At 38.5% G+C, this 25,052-nt stretch overlaps 2 long non-coding RNA genes across 2 annotated transcripts in view; one reads left to right on the top strand and one right to left on the bottom strand.

Annotated features, from left to right (window-relative positions):
• The window catches only part of LOC143730892 (uncharacterized), a 462,574-nt gene that overhangs the window by 292,489 nt on the left and 145,033 nt on the right, over positions 1 to 25,052 (top strand). The gene's annotated exons all lie outside the window — the stretch shown is intronic.
• Positions 4,978 to 6,706, bottom strand: LOC143730893 (uncharacterized). Its single transcript, XR_013200675.1, has 2 exons — positions 6,323 to 6,706; positions 4,978 to 6,111 (listed from the first exon to the last, which is right to left on the bottom strand). It is a non-coding gene; the product is annotated as an uncharacterized LOC143730893 (long non-coding RNA).

The raw sequence follows: 25,052 nt of genomic DNA, 5'->3' as shown, positions 1-25,052 counted from the left end.
GTTTTTCCGCAACTTGGCACTTCAGAACATCTTGTAATATTCAGAGGCATCTCTATCATTTTGTTGCTGGACTAATCCTGTGTTTGCGTCTCTATCGTATTAACTACTAAATAATATGTTTGAAATTATGGGCGGGCTAAAGAGGCAATGATGTAGAAGTAGGCGTTGATCTGATTCTGCAGAGGCGGTCTTTCATCACGCTATGAGATCATAATGTGAAAAAATCCGAAACGAGTCGATTTGTGAGCTTGGTTTCAAGAAAAGCTATTTTTGGACTAATGAGGAAGTTTTGAGTTTTGAAACTTACAGGGTATTTTTATAGTACAATTACTATGCCAGTAGCCATATCACCCTGTAGCCCAAGACTGCTTGCCCACTGAAGGTAAGCAAGTTTGAGCCTGGTCAGTACCTGGATGGGAGACTCCTGAGAAAACCAGGTTGCTGCTGGAAGAGGTGTTAGTGAGGCCAGCAGGGGGCGCTCACCCTGTGGTCTGTGTGGGTCCTAACGCCCCAGTATAGTGACGGGGACACTATACTGTCAAAGAGCACCGTCCTTCGGATGAGACGTTAAACCGATGTCCTGACTCTCTGTGGTCATTAAAAATCCCAGGATGTCCTTCGAAAAAGAGTAGGAGTTTAATCCTGGTATCCTGGCCAGATTTGCCCATTGGCCTCTGTCCATCATGGCCTCCTAATCATCCCCATATACTGATTGGCTTCATCACTGTCTCCTCTCCACCAATTAGCTGGTGTGCGGTGGGCGTTCTGGCGCAGTATGGCTGCCATCACATGATCCAGGAGATGCTGCACACTGGTGGTGAGGAGATTCCCCCTTCCATGTAAAGCGATTTGAGAACCTAGAAAATCGCTATATAAATGTAACTAATTATTGTATGTCAAAATATCAAGGAAAATTTGATTTCTCAATTATGACCTGACAAAATTCAAACATCTCCAAGACAGATAGGCTGAATAGCAGATGGGCCTGAACATCAGCCATCCAAGACCAGAGTTATGTACATTAATTCCATCCCCAATGCACCAATCACTGTCTATACTGAACCATTGTCAACAATCTCAACACTTTTACATACCCAGGAAGCCTCATCAGCAAAGATAACGTGTCACAACGCTGTGTTGTAGAACACTCACAAACACAATGATGAAGGCAAAGGTTATCTTAAATAAATCCACAAGAAGATAAATCACACAGAGAATGGCTATCAAAACATAATCACAGACAAGACCCAAAAGCAAATTAGTAGACACAAAGGACTTAAAGGTTTATGTTACGACCCCCAAGATAATCTAGGGGTACAGGGGTCTAACATTTAAAAGTGACATTTAAAAAGAAACACATATAATTGGTGTGCTGTACAAAGAACCACAAGTCCAGATAAATACCGTGCAATAAGCAGATACATTTATTCAGTACAAAAAGGTTATATAGGTAAAAGTGAAACAAAAACACCCACAAAGAATATAAATATATGTACAGTGGTTATTTACATTTTTTTTTGGGATTAACAATACTACATGGAGGAAGAGGGGATGCGGGCGGCACCAAAGAAAAGAAAATAACAAAACCAAACCAAATCTAACTTTTAAATAACCTATTAACCTAACTAAGAAAAATTAAGAGAGAAAAGAAAGTCTTCCGCGTCCGTGACACCCTAACTGATCTTCACTGACTACTCCAAAACCAAAAGTACATGGGGTGGCAATCCTAATGGCAATTTTTTTCTGCTGATTTTTTCATGGCAATCCCCTAACCTAATGTACTAACACAAATCGAAACCCCTGCGTCGTGTATGTGTGTATGTGTATGTGACAGTGTATGTCACGTGACATTTTAGCTGTCCGCCTCTTCCAGGCCTAGTGTGACTGTGAACATTGTACAAACTGTTACATACAAAGGGGAAGAAACAAACACAAGAATGGCTTTAAACATACACTCAAGTGAAGCAACACATAAAAAAGGGTTTACAACAATAAACAGCAGGACAATTTGGGCAAATAACAGACATTGACACAAAAGGCCCAGAAAGGTGGTAAGGACATAGTCAAAATAGTCCATGTGACTACAGTAGTTCAACCTTAATGTCATGAAGCGATGAGAATACTTTTTGTTCTCAAGGTGCACGCATACCTTCAGTCTAGGGGTCAAACAACTAAAAATCAAGTCAGGAATCTTGGTGTGTCTCTAGAGTCAGACCTTAGTTTCAGTAGTCATGTCAAAGCAATAACTAAATCAGCATACTATCACCTGAAAAATATTGCAAGAATTAGATGCTTTGTTTCCAGTCAAGACTTAGAGAAACTTGTGCATGCTTTCATCACCAGCAGGGTGGATTATTGTAATGGACTTCCCAAAAAGACCATAAGACAGTTGCAGCTCATACAGAACGCTGAGCAGAACCAGAACATATGAACACATCACACCAGTCCTCAGGTCTTTACACTGGCTGGCAGTTACATATAGGATTGATTTTAAAGTATTATTACTGGTATATAAATCACTCAATGGCCTAGGACCTCAATACATTGCAGATATGCTCACTGAATATAAACCCAACAGATCACTCAGATCATTAGGATCACATCAGCTAGAAATACCAACACTGTAAAAAATAAAATGCCATTTTTACGGTAAAATACCGGCAGCTGTGGTTGCCAGAACTTTACCGTCAAAAATATGGTACAGACGTTATTGGTTTTACAGACTTAACTTAAAATTTACAGTAATAAACCGTATTTCATTATCTGATATAATGTTATTTTACCAACCTATTTATGTATTAATATCTGTTTTGTACCATTGTAATACACTGACAAACACCGATCATCACAGCAGTGATGAAAGTCACAATATAAATCAAAGCTCATCACAAGCAGCTCTTCCACAAGAAAGTTAATCCTAAAATAAAGAAGCTGCACAGTGTCATCCGCACAAACATTAAACAGCATCATGGTAACACATGAAATTTTAAAAATGCAATAAACATTAATTTAAAAACATTAAATGTAACATAAAACTCTAATGTACATACCTGATAAGAATAGAACTAAGAAAACTAAGAAGAAACATAATTATTTCAACAAAAATACATCAAATGTGAAGTGTCACGCAGGGAATTGTGGGAATGTCAATTTACGGTTTTTCACTGTAAATTATACAATGAGTTGTTCTTTTTCACTTTCAAAAACTGTAAATTTAACAGTATTTTACAGTAGAATTATATTAAATTAACCATTAGATCTATCACAGTTATTTACCGTATATAGTAAGGAAACTTTCTGTTAACCAATTAACAGTTTTTCACTGTAGCATTTTTACAGTATTTTACCGTTAAAATCACGATCATTTTTTACAGTGAAGGGTTCACTCTAAGCATGGCGAGTCTGTTTTTAGCTATTATGCTGGAACAGATTCCAGAAGAGATCAGATGTGCTCCTACAGTAGTCACATTCACATCCAGACTCAAAACACTTCTGTTTAACTGTGCATTTACTGAATGAACGCTGTACCACTGTTCGTCCAACTGTTTGTACTGTATTTTATTTTATTTTTATTTTTTTATTTTTTATTCAAAGCTGTTTCTGATTTCTTTTGATTATTTTAATTTATTCTATGTAAAGCACTTTGAATTACCACCGTGTATGAAATGTGCTATATAAATAAACTTGCCTTGCCTTGACTTGCCTATACAGGAGCAAAAGTGCCTGTTCTGATTTTATTGTTTGTTGTTTAAACGTGTGTGTTGCATAGGCTATGTTTTTTTTCAAATATATTTGATATGGTCTGTAGTATAGCATTGATTAAAGTGGAGGGAGAATCCCCCACTGGCAAATCACACTTTGCTTAAAGCTACACTGTGTAACTTTTTTAGTTTATTCTTAGCTAAAAACACTAAGTTCTTTCAAAAATATATGTGCTCATTAATGTATATTTACTTCGTTCAAGTAATAAAGTATTCTCGTGAGTGTATAATATGCCATTGAAAATACATACGGGTGGGGGGTTCTAATGTCGGTCGCCATGTTGCCCCTCCATCTTGAAAGTACATTAGCCAAAGAGGGACATACGATTAATTCAAGCTTCACCTTTCACTCATGGACGAGGTCGAACTGGAAGCCATGCTAATCTTGGACTACATTGGCCACCGTAGGAGTTAAAACGAAATCGGAATTGAGAGGAACAGAAACTAATATTCACTGGATGGTCATATACCTTTTCACCGCTAGATGGGGGTAAAAATCACACAGTGTAGCTTTAAAACCATGTTTTTAAAAACTTTTAAAACTTTTATTTTTTTTCTTCTTTTTTGTGCATTTACTGAATGAGCACTGTGCCACTGTGCGTCCGACTGTTTGCACTGCATTTTATTTGATATTTTATTCTAAACTGTTTTAATTATTCTGATTTCTTTTGATTATTTAAATATCTTCTATGTAAAGCACTTTGAATTACCACTGTGTATGAAATGTGCTATATAAATAAACTTGCCTTGCCTTGCCTTACACCTTTACCCAGCAGATACAGTGGTTTGCAATTTTGTTGTGTGCAGCAATTTTGTTTGTCTTGTGCATGAAAAAATACTACAATGATTAATATTATTCATATTGTTTTCAATGTTCTTCAAGAGGACATCAAGATGCAGCTTATGAAAATGAAGAAATATTGTCTTATGTTTTAAGTTGATTTTCTTTTGTTATACAGTCTGTATTAAAAATGTATAAATGTTCCATATGGTTTTATATTTGAACACACTCTATTAAATATATGAATTTGCGGTGTCTGCATTCAAGCAGTACACTGAATGTTTTTCATGAAATGTGTTGAATTGTGATGTTTGATACATTTAAAGATCAAGAAAAAATAAATTTACATTGCTGTGACATTGTTGTGGGAGTGTGTCAGCTTAATTTAGTCATATTTAGTTATATTAAAAACAAAATGTTCTCCACAGACGAATGTCTTGATCAAAAATAGCCTATTTATTTCACGAAATGTCATGATGAGTCATGAAATGGTATAGATAAAATCATTTTGTGATCCAGGCAGCCTCTTTCATGGACAATAAGGTTTGTGCTTTAATTGAATGCAAAATATATAGGACCTATTCAATATAATTCCAACATTACATATTTAATGAAGTAACACACTGAAAGGGAAATTAAAAATGTACTCAAATCAAAATACTTTTATCATCCTCATGTCAGTACATCTATCAATATACATTAATTGACTATATGGATTCTTCTATTCTGATGGTGATTACAAAACTGTCTAGGAAAATAATCCGAGTTAACTTAAGACTCTAAGGTTACTTGCTTCTTAAATAACTCAATTCTGATTGGTCCATTGCGGCATTTAGCGTCAGATTTTTCCTAATATATTTGCACAAGTGACACAACTTAAAAATAACTCTAGAAATGGCTATTGACATACATTACATTACATTGCATTACATTACAACCTGAAATGCATATTATACAGTGGATAGATATGCCCTAAAAACAAAAAAGTGAAAGATTATAATGCTTGTAGGCTACTGTATCTGTCACATTTAAAAAGCACCAAAACGTTGGAAATATTGACAGAATCTGACAGCTGAGAATTTGTCCACTTTGTCCGCGATTTTTCTCTCCGTGAGAAAATGCAGTGGTCCAATCAGTAGTTAAGAGCCTGAACTTGCATATACTAATTCGGAAATTAGTGCACATGAGTGAAAAAAATACAGCACAGAAGAATGTCTAATTTGGCGTGAGATTTCTTTGTTGAACGTGAGACCGTGAGATTGAGACTGAATGCGTGAGTGTCACGCCAGATGCGTGAGAGTTGGCAACCCTGACTTAAGATATGCATAAAACACATCAAAATTGAACACACTAGTCTTTTTATCCTTTCATTGAAACAATTTTCTCGCTTGTTTTAGACTAGGATCTTTATAGTGGCACGCACTGCTTTATGCAGTGAACCCGGAGCGGGATACTTTCTTCTTTCCAGTAAGTGTGAGCAGGAAATGTTAAACGGAGTGGTGTGGAGCTGTCGAGTGATTGTTGAATGCTTTCAGTGAGGAGAAGAAACTGTTGTTGAGCCAATCCCTTCTGCTAGTGATGCAGTTTGTCATGTTAAAACAAGGGAAAAAGATGGTTTACATAAGACAGCAATAAACAGTTACCAATAGCGTTATTAATGAAATTTTTCAACAGATAACAAATGAGGGGCCGCGGTAAAAAGATGCCCAAATATTTTAATGGCACCATATCTATTATAGTTGTAATCTTTGCTCATAAAATATTTGTGTAAGTGACGTACCATCTACTGACAAAAGAAGTTGAGCTTCTCCTCACAGTCTGTGTGTGTCCAGATCCTTGTTTGCTTGTCCAGGGCTCCACAACGAAGGTTTCTGGCAGGACACTGGGGCGGTCCCGTCTTAGACCAGACATTAAAGTCAAGATCATCTCCATTGACCCATCTCCACTCTCCTGCTAGAAAGCGCAGACCAGTCCACACATATCCAGTTTCAGCCTGTGTGATTTTCCTTAAAGCAGAATTCATCCTGTTCATAGAGCTCAGACTCGCCAAATCATTATAATGTTTTCTGCAGTATTCCAGAGCTCCTTCCCAGCTCTCTTCCTGCCGCACCAGAACAAACTCTGCATAACAGCATAGCAGTTTTCATCATGCAGCTTCTTAGTTCTATTGTATAAAAACACAGTTTTCATTTAAACCTGGCAGATTCAAACTATTCCAGCTTATTTGTGTTGCATTTTCACGTCCAACCCACTTCCAGACTCCTAAATATTTGTGGAGACCAACCCAGGCATCAGAAGTTTGATCAACTGCATCTTCCAAAAATTGCAGCTCCTCGCTCTCATTGGTGAAGGTGGACAGGTCATGAAAGAAAGTTCTGCAGTGAAGTCGAGCATCATAATCCCAGTTCTTATCCTCATCCACAAATACCCCTTTTCCACCAAAGCATTTTGAGAGCCGGTTCGGAGCCGATGCCTACTCGCGAACCGGTTCTTTGTGTTTCGACAGCCAAAGAACCGGTTCTCGGCCAGGAAAACTGGTTCCAAAGCGGCACCAACTCTTTGCTGGACTAGAACCAGAGAACCGTTCTTTTACCACCGTGTCATGCTTACGGCGGGGCTGGAGGCGGGTTTAGATGTGTCCTAAACATATTTTATGACCGCAAAGCCAGGAGAAACATTTGCAGAAACACGATGTAGTCCACCATTGTAATTATTATGCTTGAAGTTGGCGCAAGCGTTTCTAGCTTTTTTTAAATTTTATTTTTTTATTGAACACATTATGTAAGCAAAGAAGAAAACAGTCAAAATATAGAACAAATAAACGGAAAGAAAAAAACACACAAGACAGAGGTACATAACTAATCAGAAATGATTACATATCAAAGGAAAAGATTAAAAGACTTACTTATTTCAATTGTTTTTAAAGCCTTCATGGTACACAAGTTAGAGATAATCCCAAAATAATGTACTTGCTAGCGTTTCTGTATGGCGACGTACACAGTGACGTAACGACGTCGTTCGCCGGGCGCTCTAGTCAGTGGGAAAACAAACCGGTTCTGAGAAGGTTCGCAAGTTGAACCAACTCCGAACTAACTTTGAACCAGCACCAGTTCCGAACCAGTTCTTTTTTGGTGGAAAAGGGGTAAAAGAAATGTTGTTTAATGAGACCGGAGGAGAGTCCGTAGAGCTCCAGGATTAGGAGCACAGTGAGTGTCGTCTTCATCTTCATCCAGTGAAGAGATTTCAGTATTTTTCAATGATTAGTTGAGGTAGAGGCCAGAATTGTGCATGATGACACTGACTCTCTTTTATTTAAACTGACATACAGCCAATGACAAAAGAGTGTGAGGGTGTGACCAATCACAGCACACCTTTACAGTCGGAACAAACAAATCAGCTGCATTTAACTAATCAAATAAACCTCCCCTAGTGAAAAATAAGTGCACTAAAATGTATTTGAAATGCATTTATTTTATGCTAAGTATACTACGAATACATTTGCATAATCCAGAAATTGTACTGAGGTCCAACTAAACCTATATTTAAGTATATTTGATTGTGCTAAAGTGGAACTATTGCAAGTATACTTTAGGTACACTTTAAATATCTTGCATTTAAAGACTGCTCTTGTGAAAAAAAAGTGTAATTGTATTGATTGTGTGCTTTTTGTGTACTTCAAATCTTAAAAGTATACTTTTTAAAAAATGCACTTGCAGATAATATAATTAAAATCAAAGGCTACTTCAGTGTGCTTAAAGAGACAACACTTAAATGAGAATATTTCTATACACACTTAAGTGCACTTTTAAAAAATGCAATTTGTAATGTCTAATTAAGTTTTACTTAAACATACATTTTTACAATTATGATTTTTACAGTGATGTATTGACTATACATACTCTTTGATACTTAAAAGTGTCAGTTTTCTACATAATATTTGACTGTAATTTATGAGAGGAGTACTGTATTTGTAGTTAATGTAATAGTAATGTACTTTACATCTGTGTAGAGAATACTTTCAATTTCATTATGTTGTTCTAAGTCGCTTAAGCACATTTAATTGTATTAATTGCAAGCAAAAGTTTAACAAATATAAACAAAATTTATTTGCATTCAAATTCAGTTAAAATACATTTAATTTTAATCAGACTAAACTACACTGTAAAAATGATTTACTTTTAGTTAGGTGAATGAGTCGTTCTGTGAACTTACAGAGTCTAACTACACAATGAGTTAGAACAATTTCAACTTGAACATGAAATGAAACTAGAAAAAAAAGTTTGATGAGACAAACTTTAAGTTGGCTTGAGAAAGCCGGACCAGAGAGTTTGAATAAGTTTAAAGTAGTTTGAAGTTTAAAGTAGTTTGAAGTTTGATAGATGGATTAGTTAGAAAGAAAGAATAGTTAGAAAGAAAGAAAACGATTGGTTAGAAAGATAGATAAATAATAGATGGATAGAAAGATTAGTGTAAATGAAAGAAAGATTAGTTAGAAAGAAAGATTAGTTAGAAAGATAGATAGAAAGAAAGATTAGTTAGAAAGAAAAAAAGAAAGATTAGTTAGAAAGAAAGAAAGATAGATTTGTTAGAATGAAAGAAAGATAGATTAGTGAGAAAGAAAGAAAGAAAGACAGATTAGTTAGAAAGAAAGATAGATAGATTAGTTAGAAAGAAAGATAGATAGATAGATAGATTAGTTAGAAAGAAAGATAAATATAGATTAGTTAGAAAGAAATATAGATAGATTAGTTAGAAAGAAAAATAAAAGATAGATTAGTTAGAAAGAAAGATAGATTAGTTAGAAAGAAAGATAGATAGATAGATAGATTAGTTAGAAAGAACGATAGATTACTTAGAAAGAAAGAACGATAGATTAGTTAGAAAGATAGATAGATTAGTTAGAAAGAAAAAATATAGATTAGTTAGAAAGAAAAAGATAGATTAGTTAGAAAGAAAGAAAGAAAGATTAATTAGAAAGAAAGATAGATTAGTTAGAAAGAAAGATAGATAGATTTGTTAGAAAGAAAGACAGATTAGTTAAAAAGAAATAGATTAGTTAGAAAGAAAAAAGATAGATTAGTTAGAAAGAAAAAAGATAGATTAGTTAGAAAGAAAGAAAGAAAGATAGATTAGTTAGAAAGAAAGATAGATAGATAGATTAGTTAGAAAGAAAGATAGATAGTTTAGTTAGAAAGAAAGAACGATAGATTAGTTAGAAAGGTAGAACGATAGATTAGTTAGAAAGAAAGATCGATAGATTAGTTAGAAAGAAAGATAGATAGATTACTTAGAAAGAAAGATAGATAGATTAGTTAGAAAGAAAGATAGATTAGTTTGAAAGAAAGAACGATAGATTAGTTAGAAAGAAAGAACGATAGATTAGTTAGAAAGAAAGAATGATAGATTAGTTAGAAAGAAAGAAAGAATGATAGATTAGTTAGAAATAAAGAACGATAGATTAGTTAGAAAGAAAGAACGATAGATTAGTTAGAAAGATCGATAGATTAGTTAGAAAGAAAGATAGATAGATTAGTTAGAAAGAAAGATAGATAGATAGATTAGTTAGAAAGAAAGATAGATAGATTAGTTAGAAGATATATTAGATATATTAGTTAGAAAGAAAGATAGATACATAGATTAGAAAGAAAGATGGATTTGTTAGAAAGAAAGAAAGATAGATTTATTAGAAAGAAAGAAAGATTAGTTAGAAAGAATGAAAGAAAGAAGTATTAGTTAGAAAGAAAGATGGATTTGTTAGAAAGAAAGAAAGATGGATTAGTTAGAAAGAAAGATTAGTTAGTTGGAAAGAAAGAAAGATGGATTAGTTAGAAAGAAAGAAAGAAAGGATTAGTTAGAAAGAAAAAAAGATTAGTTAGAAAGAAATATAGATTAGTTAGAATGAACGAAAGATACATTAGTTAGAAATAAAGAAAGATGATTAGTTAGAAATAAAGAAATATTAGTTAGAAAGAAAGAACGATAGATTAGTTAGAAAGAAAGAGAGATAGATAGATTAGCTAGACAGAAAGAAGGATTAGTTAGAAAGAAATAAAGATTAGTTAGAAAGATGGATTTTTTTAGAAAAAGAGGAAGATTAGTTAGAAAGAAAGATAGATAGATTAGTTAGAAAGAAAGATGGATTAGTTAGAAAGAAAGATGGATTAGTTAGAAAGAAAGAAAGAAAGAAAGAAAGATTAGTTAGAAAGAAAAAAATAGATTAGTTAGAAAGAAAGATAGATTAGTTAGAAAGAAAGATATATAGATTAGTTCCAAAGAAAGATAGATAGATTAGTTAGAAAGAAAGATAGATTAGTTAGAAAGAAAGATAGATAGATTCTTTATAAAGAAAGAAAGATTAGTTAGTTAGAAAGAAAGAAAGACACATAGATTAGAAAGAAAAAAAGATTAGTTAGAAAGAAAGAAAGATAGATTTGTTAGAAAGAAAGAAAGATTAGTTAGAAAGAATGAAAGAAAGAAGGATTAGTTAGAAAGAAAGATGGATTTGTTAGAAAGAAAGAAAGATGGATTAGTTAGAAAGAAAGATTAGTTAGTTAGAAAGAAAGAAAGATGGATTAGTTGGAAAGAAAGAAAGAAAGAAAGATGGATCAGTTAGAAAGAAAGAAAGAAAGAAAGAAAGAAAGAAAGAAAGAAAGAAAGAAAGAAAGAAAGAAAGAAAGAAAGAAAAAAAGATTAGTTAGAAAGAAAGATAGATTAGTTAGAAAGAACGAAAGATAGATTAGTTAGAAAGAAAGAAAGATGGATTAGTTAGGAAGAAAAAAAGATTAGTTAGAAAGAAAGATAGATTAAATAGAAAGAACGAAAGATAGATTAGTTAGAAAGAAAGAAAGATGGATTAGTTCAGAAATAAAGAAAGATGATTAGTTAGAAAGAAAGAAAGAAAGATAGATTGATTAGTTAGAAAGAAAGATAGATTAGTTAGAAAGAAAGAAAGAAATATAGATAGATTAGTTAAAAAGAAAGAAAGATTAGTTAGAAAGAAAGAAAGATTAGTTAGAAAGAAAGAAAGATGGATTAGTTAGAAAGAAAGAAAGGTAGATTAGTTAGAAAGAAAGAAAGAAAGAAAGATTAGTTATAAACAAAGAAAGATAGATAGATTAGTTAGAAAGAAAGAAAGTTTAGTTAGAAAGAAAGAAAGATGGATTAGTTAGAAAGAGATTAGTTAGAAAGAAAGAAAGATAGATTAGTTAGAAAGAAAGAGCGATAGATTAGTTAGAAAGAAAGATAGATAGATTAGTTAGAAAGAAAGATAGATAGATTAGTTAGAAAGAAAGATAGATTAGTTAGAAAGAAAGATTAGTTAGAAAGAAAGAAAGATACATAGATTAGAAAGAAAGAAAGATTAGTTAGAAAGAAAGAAAGATAGATTTGTTAGAAAGAAAGAAAGATTAGTTAGAAAGAATGAAAGAAAGAAGGATTAGTTAGAAAGAAAGATGGATTTGTTAGAAAGAAAGAAAGATGGATTAGTTAGAAAGAAAGATTAGTTAGTTAGAAAGAAAGAAAGAGGGATTAGTTAGAAAGAAAGATGGATTAGTTAGAAAGAAAGAAAGAAAGAAAGAAAGAAAGAAAGAAAGAAAGAAAGAAAGAAAGAAAGAAAAGTTAGAAAGAAAAAAAGATTAGTTAGAAAGAAAGATAGAATAGTTAGAAAGAACGAAAGATAGATTAGTTAGAAAGAAAGAAAGATGGATTAGTTAGAAAGAAAAAAAGATTAGTTAGAAAGAAAGATAGATTAGTTAGAAAGAACGAAAGATAGATTAGTTAGAAAGAAAGAAAGATGGATTAGTTAGAAAGAAAGAAAGATGATTAGTTAGAAAGAAAGATAGATTAGTTAGAAAGAAAGAAATATAGATAGATTAGTTAAAAAGAAAGAAAGATTAGTTAGAAAGAAAGAAAGATGGATTAGTTAGAAAGAAAGAAAGATGATTAGTTAGAAAGAAAGATAGATTAGTTAGAAAGAAAGAAATATAGATAGATTAGTTAAAAAGAAAGAAAGATTAGTTAGAAAGAAAGAAAGATTAGTTAGAAAGAAAGAAAGATGGATTAGTTAGAAAGAAAGATGGATTAGTTAGAAAGATAGATTAGTTAGAAAGAAAGATAGATTGATTAGTTAGAAAGAAAGATAGATTAGTTAGAAAGAAAGAAAGGTTAGTTGGAAAGAAAGATAGATAGATTAGTTAGATTAGTTAGAAAGAAAGAAAGATTTGTTAGAAATAAATAAAGACTAGTTAGAAAGAAAGATTGATTTGTTGGAAAAAAAGAAAGATTAGTTAGAAAGAAAGAAAGAAAGATTAGTCAGAAAGAAAGAAAGATAGATAGATTAGTTAGAAAGACAGAAAGATAGATTAGTTAGAAAGAAAGATAGATTAGTTAGAAAGAAAGAAAGATTAGTTAGAAAGAAAGAAAGATTTGTTAGAAATAAATAAAGACTAGTTAGAAAGAAAGATTGATTTGTTGGAAAAAAAGAAAGATTAGTTAGAAAGAAAGAAAGAAAGATTAGTCAGAAAGAAAGAAAGATAGATAGATTAGTTAGAAAGACAGAAAGATAGATTAGTTAGAAAGAAAGATAGATTAGTTAGAAACAAAGAAAGATACATAGTTTAGTTAGAAAGAAAGAAAGAAAGATTAGTTAGAAAGAAAGAAAGAAAGATTAGTTAGAAAGAAAGAAAGGTAGATTAGTTAGAAAGAGAGAAAGAAAGATTGGTTAGAAAGAAAGAAAGATATATTAGTTAGAAAGCAAGAAAGATAGATTAGTTAGAAAGAAAGATAGATTGATTAGTTAGAAAGAAAGAAAGATTAGTTAGAAAGAAAGAAAGATAGATAGATTTGTTAGATTAGTTAGAAAGAAAGAAAGATTAGTTAGAAAGAAATAAAGACTAGTTAGAAAGAAAGATTGATTTGTTGGAAAAAAAAGAAAGATTAGTTAGAAAGAAAGAAAGTTAGATTAGTCAGAAAGAAAGAAAGATAGATTAGTTAGAAAGACAGAAAGATAGATTAGTTAGAAACAAAGAAAGATAGATTAGTTAGAAAGAAAGAAAGAAAGATTAGTTAGAAACAAAGAAAGATACATAGATTAGTTAGAAAGAAAGAAAGAAAGAAAGAAAGAAAGAAAGATTAGTTAGAAAGAAAGAAAGAAAGATTAGTTAGAAAGAAAGAAAGGTAGATTAGTTAGAAAGAGAGAAAGAAAGATTGGTTAGAAAAAAAAGAAAGATATATAGATTAGTTAGAAAGAAAGAAAGTTTAGTTAGAAAGAAAGAAAGATAGATAGATTAGTTAGAAAGAAAGAGATTAGTTAGAAAGAAAGAAAGATAGATTAGTTAGAAAGAAAGAAAGATAGATTAGTTAGAAAGAAAGAAAGATAGATTAGTTAGAAAGAAAGATAGATTAGTTAGAAAGAAAGAAAGATTAGTTAGAAACAAAGAAAGATAGATTAGTTAGAAAGAAAGAAAGATTAAGTAGAAAGAAAGATGGATTTGTTAGAAAGAAAGATGGATTAGTTAGAAAGAAACATTGAAGTACATATAGAATGGTTGTTTAATTGAATCTAGGGCTTCAGCGAGTTTAGATTTGAGTTTTTGTGTTGTACACTACTGGGCCACCGTAGCCTTGGCTCAATTTGAACTGTTGCAATGAAAGTCAATGGGATTTTTATGGTTTTAAATATTAATTTTTAAGAAAACTGAAAGTCAAATCAGTATGAAAAGATATAGCAACTCGAGTCAGAACAGTCTGAAGGTCTGACCCGAGTTTGGAGTTTGTAGAGTTAAAACTCTAGGAGGAGTTAGAGTCAGAAAATTTTGGTTAAGAAAAAGAAGAAGAAGAAGAAGAAGAAGAAGAAGAAGAAGAAGAAGAAGAAGAAGTTTAAATAGGATTTCAGTAAGTTGGCTTTCACAAGCCAATTTAATGAAATGGAAAATAACATTTGACCATGCACAAAAGATTATCAACTTTTTTTGTTTAATGTGCATGAGCCAAAAATACTACGTCATGATAGTGCACTTCTTGACCAGAGATTGAAAATTGTCCGCCATGTTTCTGTGATTGCGATGCGTGATGAAACTGAAGCTGATCAAACAAGAACAGATCAAAGGAATGCCACATTTGGATGATTACAGATGAGATGTTTTGTACTGCAAATAATGAGTCAAGTAAGTATATCTTGATATATGCTTTTTTTTTTTGGCTTGTTCTTATTGTGATTAAGATTGTATTTATTTTAATCACAGATAGTATAGACACAATATGGACTCGGGAGGTGAATTAATAATGTTTGTTATAATTTATCTATGATTGCATTATGATAATTTATTATGTCTGTGGCAAGCAGGACGAGGCTGAGGGCCGTGAGAGAGTGGCACGAGGCCGGTGGCGTGATTACTGATGAGGGACTCACCGGTCTCGAATCTCTTATGGAGGAGCGGAAGCAGAAAAGGAGGAGCGACGACAATGGAGATCGAGAGAGGAACAGGCCTGGATTTGTGTTGTGTTTGTTATATGTGACAGCAGTCGTCCGTGAGGGACTGCTGTCTTTGACTTTCATTTTGTATTTGTTCTATTTCATTAATAAATTGTTTAAATGTTTGCCAGTTCCCGCCTCCTTCTTCCCATAACATCTAACCTTGTTACTGTCAGGTTGTGTGCAGGATGCTGAAGACGAGGACACGGTAGCTACAGTTTAGGAGATTTATTTTACAAACTTAAACTTCCATAAACATACAAGAACAAAATACCCTCCAGGACTTCAGGGTAAACACAACCATACACGGACGACGACCAACAAACACTGAGGGAAAACACAAGGCTTAAATGAACAGGGACTAATAGGATAATTAGAAGAATACATGTGAAGGGAATTACTAGTCAGACAGAGCAGGAAAACTAACAGGACTGAACCAAAATCACAAAGACGGGGGGAAACAAGATCTCAAAACTGAAACTAAACACATTGAAACATGACAGTACCTCCCCCCTCCCCGAAGGCGCGTCGTATAACATCCAAAGGGGTGGGAGGGTGGGCGCCTGGAGGCTGACGAGGGCATGGTGGTGCAGGGACGGGAAGCCTCCAGGGTGGAGCTGGTAGCTCAGGGAACCGGGGTGGAACAGGCTGTGTGGACGTGGCCATGGCGGAGCAGGCTGTGGGCGTGGCCAGGACGGAGCAGGCTGTGGGCGTGGCCACAGCGGAACAGGCTGTAGGCGTGGCCAGGGCAGAGCTGTGGGACGCTCGGGCGTCCAGGGCGGAGCTGTGGTACCCTCGGGCGTCCAGGGTGGAGCTGTGGGACCCTCGTGCGTCCAGGGCGGAGCTTTGGGACCCTCGGGCATCCTGGGCGGAGCTGTGGGACCCTCGGGCGTCCAGGGCGGAGCTGTGGAACCCTCGGGCGTCCAGGGCGGAGCTGTGGGACCCTCGGGCGTCCAGGGCGGAGCTGTGGGACCCTCGGGCGGCCATGGTGGTGAGGACCCTTCGGGCGGCCATGGTGGTGAGGACCCTTCGGGTGGCCATGGCGGTGAGGACCCTTCGGGTGGCCATGGCGGTGAGGACCCTTCGGGTGGGCGACCCCCCAAAATTTTAATGGGGAAATTGACAGGAAAGGGGGGATCCGGCAACAAAGAGGGTCTTGGGCTAGGCAGGACCAGTGGCAAAGGAAACTCTGGGCTGGACAGGACTGGCGCAGGATCAGTGGGCTCTGGTGCAGGATCAGTGGGCTCTGGTGCAGGATCAGTGGGCTCTGGTGCATCTGGTGCAGGATCAGTGGGCTCTGGTGCAGGATCAGTGGGCTCTGGCGCAGGATCAACGGGCTCTGGCGCAGGATCAACGGGCTCTGGCGCAGGATCAACGGGCTCTGGCGCAGGATCAACGGCTATTAGAACAGTAGCAGCCACAAAGACGGACACAAACACAGAAACAAACATTGGCTCGGGAACAGACACCGGCTCAGGAACAGACACAAAAACAGAAACAAACATTGGCTCAGGAACATCAGACACTGGCTCCGGCTCAGGAACATCAGAGACTGGCTCTTGCTCGAAGACTGGTTCTGGCTCTTGCTCGAAGACTGGTTCTGGCTCTTGCTCGAAGACTGGCTCTGGCTCTTGCTCGAAGACTGGCTCTGGCTCTTGCTCGACAGGGCAGATCAGATGAGGATTGGGCTGGACGCAGAGATGTTGACGCTGAAGAAGTCTAGACCCAAATCCTCCCCTGTGACCTCCATGGATCCCCCGGAAAATCGCTTTGCGGGTTTCCACAAAGGCCTGTTTATCGAACTCCTGTTCTGTCAGGTTGTGTGCAGGATGCTGAAGACGAGGACACGGTAGCTACAATTTAGGAGATTTATTTTACAAACTTAAACTTCCATAAACATACAAGAACAAAATACACTACAGGACTTCAGGGTAAACACAACCATACACGGACGACGACCAACAAACACTGAGGGGAAACACAAGGCTTAAATGAAAAGGGACTAATAGGATAATTAACAGATTACAGGTGAACGGAATTACTAATCAGACAGAGCAGGAAAACTAACAGGAATGAACCAAAATCACAAAGACGGGGGCAACAAGATCTCAAAACTGAACTAAAACACATTGAAACATGACAGTTACAATGTCGGAATGTGATCGCGTAAATCATTTTAAATGAACTAAATGACTTCAAGTCCGTGAAAAGCAATATTAAATATGTGTTCTGAGTTTGTCACACCACAGAAAAATGTGTTATTAACCACCCAGCCAAATTTGAATTATAAAAAACCGCCAAGTAAATAAAATAAGTAATCAAAATCTTGAAAAAATGAGCAGTATTCTCTGTTTTCAAACCCTGGGGGCGTGTTCACTGTCGGTGTTGAAAACACAGCCATTCGCGGGAAACTTACACTCATTGGTGGGCACGCTCTGCGGACGAATCTGACAATGGCACCAGATGTCGGCGGGACGGGAGGATGAAGGCCGGGATGGGAGATAGTCGATTCAAACTCGCGATTGAGCGGGCGAACCACTCATGCTAATGTGCTCTAGTTATTATAGTGTTAGGAGAGGGGTCATTCTCAGTGGCTCCAGTGTGTCAGCTAATCAAAAATTGTGAAAAACTGTGGTCTACCGTATACAGTGTGTGTCAGAAACAAAAACTTCAGCTCCATCTGGAGGCTCCCTACAGTTCAGCGATTGTACACACTGTAAACTAAAGACAGTAATGAACGATGACTTTCGATTTTACCGTATCAATCTGAGCGCAAGTCCGACGATACAGTGAAAGAACTAGTTATTCAACCCGAACCTCCATCGCAAGGACAACTTGAGCAGGACGTTTCTCAGTGACACACTACTCAGTTTGAGGTACATTATGAGAGGTTTCAACTGTAATTCCTAACCATCAGCATTAATAAGAGTACCGTATTTTCCGGACTATAAGTCGCACTTTTTTTCATACCTTGGCTGGTCCTGCGACTTATAGTCAGGTGCGACTTATATATCAAAATTACCAAGATTTACTTGTCACAGGATCGCTGACGGCCCCAGATTATTATTTGCGAGTTTTTGATGTATTTGTGGTATGACGTGAATGCATTACCGTGACATTACCGTCTACAGCCACGAGAGAGCGCTCTATGCGCTCTAGACTACAGCTAGTTTTACGGCTGAAAAAATCTCTCTTCAGTGATGTGGAATAAGATCGCGGGAGCTTGGTGAAATTGCTTTACCGATAACTGTTGGACTCGCTGTCTTGTTATGTTTTTTTTATTTTATTTGATCCTATTCAGCCTCTCAGGTATGTTCTTTATGCTATTGTGTAGCTAACTGTTGATGTGTTACGTTAACAACATACCGGACACATATTCAGCCTGTTGTTCTTTGTGCTATTGTGTGTAGCTGAATAACTTAAATGCCTTCTGTTTTAATGAATTAAAGTCTGTTTAAATAACTTTTTCTTGGTCTTGGATTTTGTTAAATAAATTTCTAAATAAATGCGACTTATAGTCCAGTGCGACTTATATATGTTTTTTTCCTCGTCATGACGCATTTTTGGGCTGATGCGACTTATACTCCGGAGCGACTTATAGTCCGGAAAATACGGTAGGTCCACCAACAAACCCATATATTTCTAGTTTAATGCGGTTCATATGCGGGAACTGTATCAATAATGGTGTATACGTTGTGCCCAGCTCTAACGCGAATGACTGATGTAATATAAATGTTGGTAAAACAAATCTTGCTCCATCCTTTATCTTTACTCAAAGTAGTGAGAACGACAGACAATCTGCATTAATAGATGCAGTTTTAGATAATAGTGGCCCACAACTGATTAGTTTTTCAGTAAGACAGTAATAACATGAGTTAACCGGAAACTTACACGTTATAATACACAAAACGTCTCAGGTTACGTATGTAATCCTGGTTCCCTGAGAGGGAACGAGACGCTGCGTTGAGACGCGGTGGGAACGCTCTGCGTGATTGCGTCGTTAAGCACGTGTATAATCAGTCCAATGGAAGAGCGAGACGTCATAGGCGGTGACGTCATAGACCAGGAAGCTATAAAGCACACCAGAAAACAGACCGCGACAGCTTCTGAAAAAGCCTGAAGCAAGTCGATCAGGGCATGCAGGAAGTATGGCAGGAGAACGCAGCGTCTCGTTCCCTCTCAGGGAACCAGGGTTACATACGTAACCTGAGACGTTCCCTTTCAAGGGAACTCGAGCTGCGTTGAGACGCGGTGGGAACCCCATACCCACTACGCCATAAGTCAAATACCCGTTCTGTGTGAAGTCCTTGCGCACACTAGAAGCAAGCAACCTAGCCCCGGGAGTGGAGAGGTGTAGGTCATAAAATCTGACAAATGTATGAGGTGAGGACCAGCCTGCCGCATTACAAATATCCTGAAGGGAAACACCCGAAATTAAAGCCTAGAGGCAGCCATACTCCTTGTAGAATGGGCCTGAACAGCCACAGGTGAACGCTGTCCGGCCGCTTCATAAGCAAGTGAGATAGCCTCAACTACCCACTTGCTCATTATCTGTTTAGATGCAGGGCAACCTATCTTAGGTTACCCAAAGCAGACAAATAATTGTTCTGATAAACGCCACTGAGCAGCTCTGTGGACCTAAGCATCCAAAGCCCGGACAGGGCATAACAGATTTAAGATTTTCCTGATCTGGGGTATTAAAGGTGGAGGACAGAAGGCCTGGAGCACAAATGACCCGCACATTTAGTAGGGACCTAGAAATACAACCCGATCTGGGGTGAAGAAATACTACCACCAACCAGGTGCAAATCCAAGCACGTGCAGGCCTCAGCCTCATGTACCACGGAGAAGACAAAATTAAGGATCTCTCCTCAGAGATAGCCCAGCAAAGAAACATTCATTACAGAAATCAAGTACTGTACCAACAGGGCAGAAACGAGATTCAGAAGGCGTTCTCTGCACCAGGCAGAGAACAGCATATTAGTCTTCTCGTGGAGGGAGCTCTAGACTGGAGTATGGTCTCCACGACCTCGGTCGAGAAACCTGAATCTATGAGCTGGGCCCCCTCAGAGGCCGAGCCCACAGTATCCACAACTCCAGAGCTCCCAGGAGCAAAGATCTCAGGAAAAGCGTATAGGTGTAGTGGCAACCACACCTATTACATTACATCCAGTCCAAGCGGAGCTGGATGCGTGAGGGAGAACAACAAGGGCAATGCATTGTACAAGCGATGCGAAAGGTCGACTTGTAGTTTGACCCAAGTTCTCCCTAAGAAGCTCCACAACCTCGGGGTGAAGTCTCCATTCCCCGGGCCACAGCCCCTGCCTCAACAGGATATCTGCTCTGATATACGAGACCATCAGTGTGTTGTCCGGACCCTTCGCCGACCAACCACTCATGATTGCCCCCGACTTGTGAGGGAAACATCCGTCGATAGCATTATGCGTCGACAAGAAGCCCCAAACACTGGGCCTGGGCGAGGGACCAAGGTTCTTCCACATGACCGAGGCACGAAGGCATAGCCGCGTGACCTTGATCATGTGAAAACGGATTTCCCCTCGGAGAAAACCCCTTGGTCCCGAGCCACCACTGCAGGGGTCTCATGTACAGAAGGCCAAAAGTAACTACGTTGGACGCAACTGCCATGAGCCCCAGCCAAAGACCTTTCACCGAGCGGCCACTCATGACCGCCCCCCATCCTGTGAGGGAAGCATCCGTCGATAGCGTGACGCGTCGACAAGAAGCACCCAGCACTGGGCTCTGGGCGAGGAACCAAGGTTTCTTCCACATGACCGAGGCACGAAGGCATAGCCGCGGGACCTTGATCATGCGAAAACGGATTTCCCCTCGGAGAAAACCCCTTGGTCCCGAGCCACCACTGCAGGGGTCTCATGTACAGAAGGCCAAAAGTAACTACGTTAGACGCAACTACCATGAGCCCCAACAGTCTCAGAGACTGTTTGCAGTGAGTGGCTGACCTAGTTTTATATTCTTTACGGCTGTGAGAATCGCAGAAATACGTGCAAGAGACAGACATGCTTGCATTGTTGTCGAATCCCATAATACACCTAGAAAGTGGTCCTCTGTGCTGGGAGGAGTACACTCTTTTTGGTGTTGAGCCGCAACCCCAACCTCCTTATGTGGGACAGAACGACATCTCGATGTTGAACTGCCAAAACCTCGGACTGAGCTAAAATGAACCAATCGTCGATATAATTTAATACGCGAATGCCCTGGAATCTCAGAGGAGCCAGAGCTGCATCCACGCATATTGTAAAAGGTGTGGGGTGATAACCTAGGCCGAATGGAAGAACCCGATACTTGTATGCTTCGCCCCTGAAAGCAAACCTCAGGAACCTCCTGTGATGAGGATGGATAGATAAGTAAGCGTCCTTTAAGTCTATTGTGACAAACCAGTCCTCGGACTGAATCTGTGACACAATCATATTTAGCGTAAGCATACTTTGAACTTAAGATTCTGAAACCTGCTGTTTAATTGACGCAGGTCTAGAGTAGGACGCCACCCCTCATCCTCTTTCGGAACAATGAAGTAATGGCAGTAAAACCCTGACTGTCTGCCGGGAGGAGGAACCCCTTCTACAGCTCCTTTTGCAGAAGTGTCCGTACTTCCTGCTCCATAACCAAAGCCTGCTCGGGGTCCACCACAGTGGGGAGGACCCCTAGAAATCTGGGCGGACAAGAACCGAATTCTGAACCCTTTTCTATAGTGTGCAGGACCCACCGAGAAATATGTGGCAGTAGTTTCCACGCTGCCAGAAATTCTACTAGGGGAACCAGTCTCTCAAGACTGGCCTCTTGATTTGGTTGAACAGTCACTACAGTGCCCTGAAGCGGCGAACCGGCAGGGAACAACCGAACTGACCGTTCTACGACCCTCCTCGGAGGATCGTATGGGGACGCTGACACCTCGGTGCCCTGAACGGCGAACCGGCAGGGAACAACCGAACTGGCAGCACTGCGACCCTCCTCAGAGAGTCACACCCCAGAGGGCGCCGAGGAGAACGATTTCTCAAAACCGTCCCTGCCCCGGAGGAGCCCTCAGAAGCTTTATTAGAGATGACGACAGTCCTCAGATCTTGCCTCCCTTTAAATAACTTAGTTCCAACGACCCTCCTCGGAGGATCATTGGAAAAAGCAGGCACCTCGGCACCCTGAAACGGCGAACCGGCAGGGAAACCGAACTGACTGCTCTACGACCCCCCTCAGAGGATCGTTTGGGGACACTGACACCTTGGTGTCCTGAACGGCGAACCGGCAGGAAAACCGAACTGGCAGCGCTGCGACCCTCCTCAGAGAGTCGCACCCCAGAGGGCGCCGAGGAGAAACGATTTTCTCAAAACCATCCCTACCACCCTTTAGAAGCCTGATAGCCTCGGCGTCAGGGCTTCCTATTGTCCAAGCTTTTTTAGAGATAAAATAGTCCTCAGATCTTGCATATCTCTAACTGGCTAGACTGATACCGCCACCCAAGTCCCCTTCGATTGTGGAGGAGCCCAAATGGCGATGCTCGTTCTTGGACTCTGTGCTGCGAGGAGCTTAGTAGACTGAGACTGCTCCGCCCAGCAGTCTCGGGAACATTAGAATGGTGAGGAAGAAACCTCTGGAACGCCGCTGAACGGTTTATTCTTAGTTTTTGTTTTTTTTGTGAAAGCGGAGCGTCCAGAAGAACAGACATACTTTTATCTTATTTTTCTTTATTTTTAAATCAGAAAAACGTATATATATATAAATATATCACTCCGTGGCCACCAGCAGGAAAAACAACCGAACTGGCCGTGCTGCGACCCTCCTCAGAGAGTCGCCACCCAGAGGACGCAGAGGGGAAACGATTTCTCGAAACCGTCCCTCCCCAGTATAGTTTATCTGTTTTTGCACGACGCAATTCTCGAATAGCGTCAGTGCTGACAACCTCACATTCATCCATGTCTTTATAATTTACCCACTAGCGTTGCCTAATAAAAAATTTTATTTAGATGGCTGGTGGGTAACGTCGGGGTTAAAAATTATGACGCCGACTCGGGACAGAGAAAGCTAGCAAGCGTCTCTTTAACCCGAGGCACTGTCATACCATGATACTTAATACCCATAGCATTACTATAGTTAGACGTTGGGCATAAAACACATAAAATAGAAACCGACTTATTCCACAATCTCGACACCTCAGTGTGGTGTGGAGATAGGGAAAAAACGGCAGTCCCCGACGAGAAGGCTGAGATACAGAGTTTTTCTGTTTTTAGATTTATTTCATCTAATAAACTCTTTTTATTTTCACTCTCATAATGTTCAGCTGGCCAGAAAATATTTAACTAGCAACAGCACTAGATAAACCTCCTTTTAAAGCTCCTCTTTATTCAACAGAGTTATGAGCTGACTTATTTATTCATTTATTGAAAACTCAAACATCTGCCTTTTCTTAATATCTTTATTTGTTTTGTTCTCTTTTTCTAAACAAAACACTAACGATACCAATTCCTCGAAACTGGAAATCGCCAGCACTGGATCTGGCAGGTGAAAGCTGAGATAGGGCGGGGCCCGTCCCAACCCCCGCTGTCAGATCCGTTTGCAAACCCCAAAATGCGAGTCGCCGCCGTGCATCGGCAACAGCGGGACCCACGCGGGGTGCGCGAACCGAACCGTCCTCCTCGAAGAACGCCCGGCGGGAGCGGAGCGTCCTCACGGACAGCTTCTCGCAATGCTCACAGTCAGCCCCCTCGAGAACTGACTGTGGCATGCTCCACTCCCAAATAGTAACAAAAAGCTGATGTGTGTGTCCCCACCCGTGATATAACGTGGGCAGGGAACAACACAAAAGCTGCTTGCTCTCTTTTGCCATAATATATATATATATTGCAACTTGACAGACAACAATAAATATGACAAGGACAGAATACACAGATCGCTTGCTGAAGGCAACAGAAGCTGTCGCGGTCTGTTTTCTGGTGTGCTTTATAGCTTCCTGGTCTATGACGTCACCGCCTATGACGTCTCGCTCTTCCATTGGACTGATTATACACGTGCTTCACGACGCAATCACGCAGAGCGTTCCCACCGCGTCTCAACGCAGCTCGAGTTCCCTTGAAAGGGAACTAAGTATTTTGAACACCCAGTCGAAAATATATACATCAATAATTATTCAAGCTTACAGGTTGTGACTCTGAGTAGCAAGCTGGTCCAAATAAACTGGTTACTGACCCATCTTTCTAGAGCAAGCGTTTTGCGAATCCCGCATTGAACTCCAAGATTTGAGAAGCAGTCGTCATTAAAGTGACATGTTGTGGGCTGGTCAAGTTGTTCATGGGCAGAAAACGTACAACATAGCCAGGAATTATATGCAAATATATCTCCTAGTGATGTAGAATGTAAAGCAATAGGATTCGATACCCAAATGACTTGTAAAGGCGGTTCAGAGTTGATTCTTTCTTTTGGGAGACTATAACTTTACTTATCGTGAATTTTCAAATTTACAACTTTGCGGAACTTTTGCATTCACAAACAGCTATATTACACATCATAATACGTGATAAAGAAAAAACATAATGGGGCACTTTAAGAAATGTACATTGTGCAATAAAGAAGTACTCCAAATAAGGTTTAATTATAATATTCATATCAGTAAGTCTCAAGCAACATGTCAGTAAATATGTTAATGAATTTGTTGTAGTATACTTAGTATGAAATAAATGTATTTTAAATAAGAAAGAAACTATGAGCAGGAAAAACTGGCATAAAAGTTTTTTCATGTGCTTCTTAGTTTGGTTAAAGTAGTGGACTCAGATTAGGCATTCTGATATACCTTTGTATCTGTAATCATCTGGCTTTCTCTTATGTTCTCTGTTTTACAGACCCAGTGGATTGTATTTCCATGTACAATGCAAATCAAATCCATTAAAATCAATCGTGAATGCCATCCAAACAAGCTGTCAAACATTTGCCTTTGGGATCGGTGGTAAGAAAATCTGCAGACACTGAAGGACTATCCATGAACAATGTCCATCAAATGAGCACAACACCACAATCA

The sequence above is a fragment of the Siphateles boraxobius genome, unplaced genomic scaffold (assembly GCF_051911475.1).
Source record: "Siphateles boraxobius isolate OS27281-9 unplaced genomic scaffold, OSU_SipBor_1 83, whole genome shotgun sequence".
NCBI lineage: Eukaryota > Metazoa > Chordata > Actinopteri > Cypriniformes > Leuciscidae > Siphateles > Siphateles boraxobius.
Note: the sequence above shows the minus strand (reverse complement) of the source record. Positions and strands in the feature narration are given on the sequence as shown.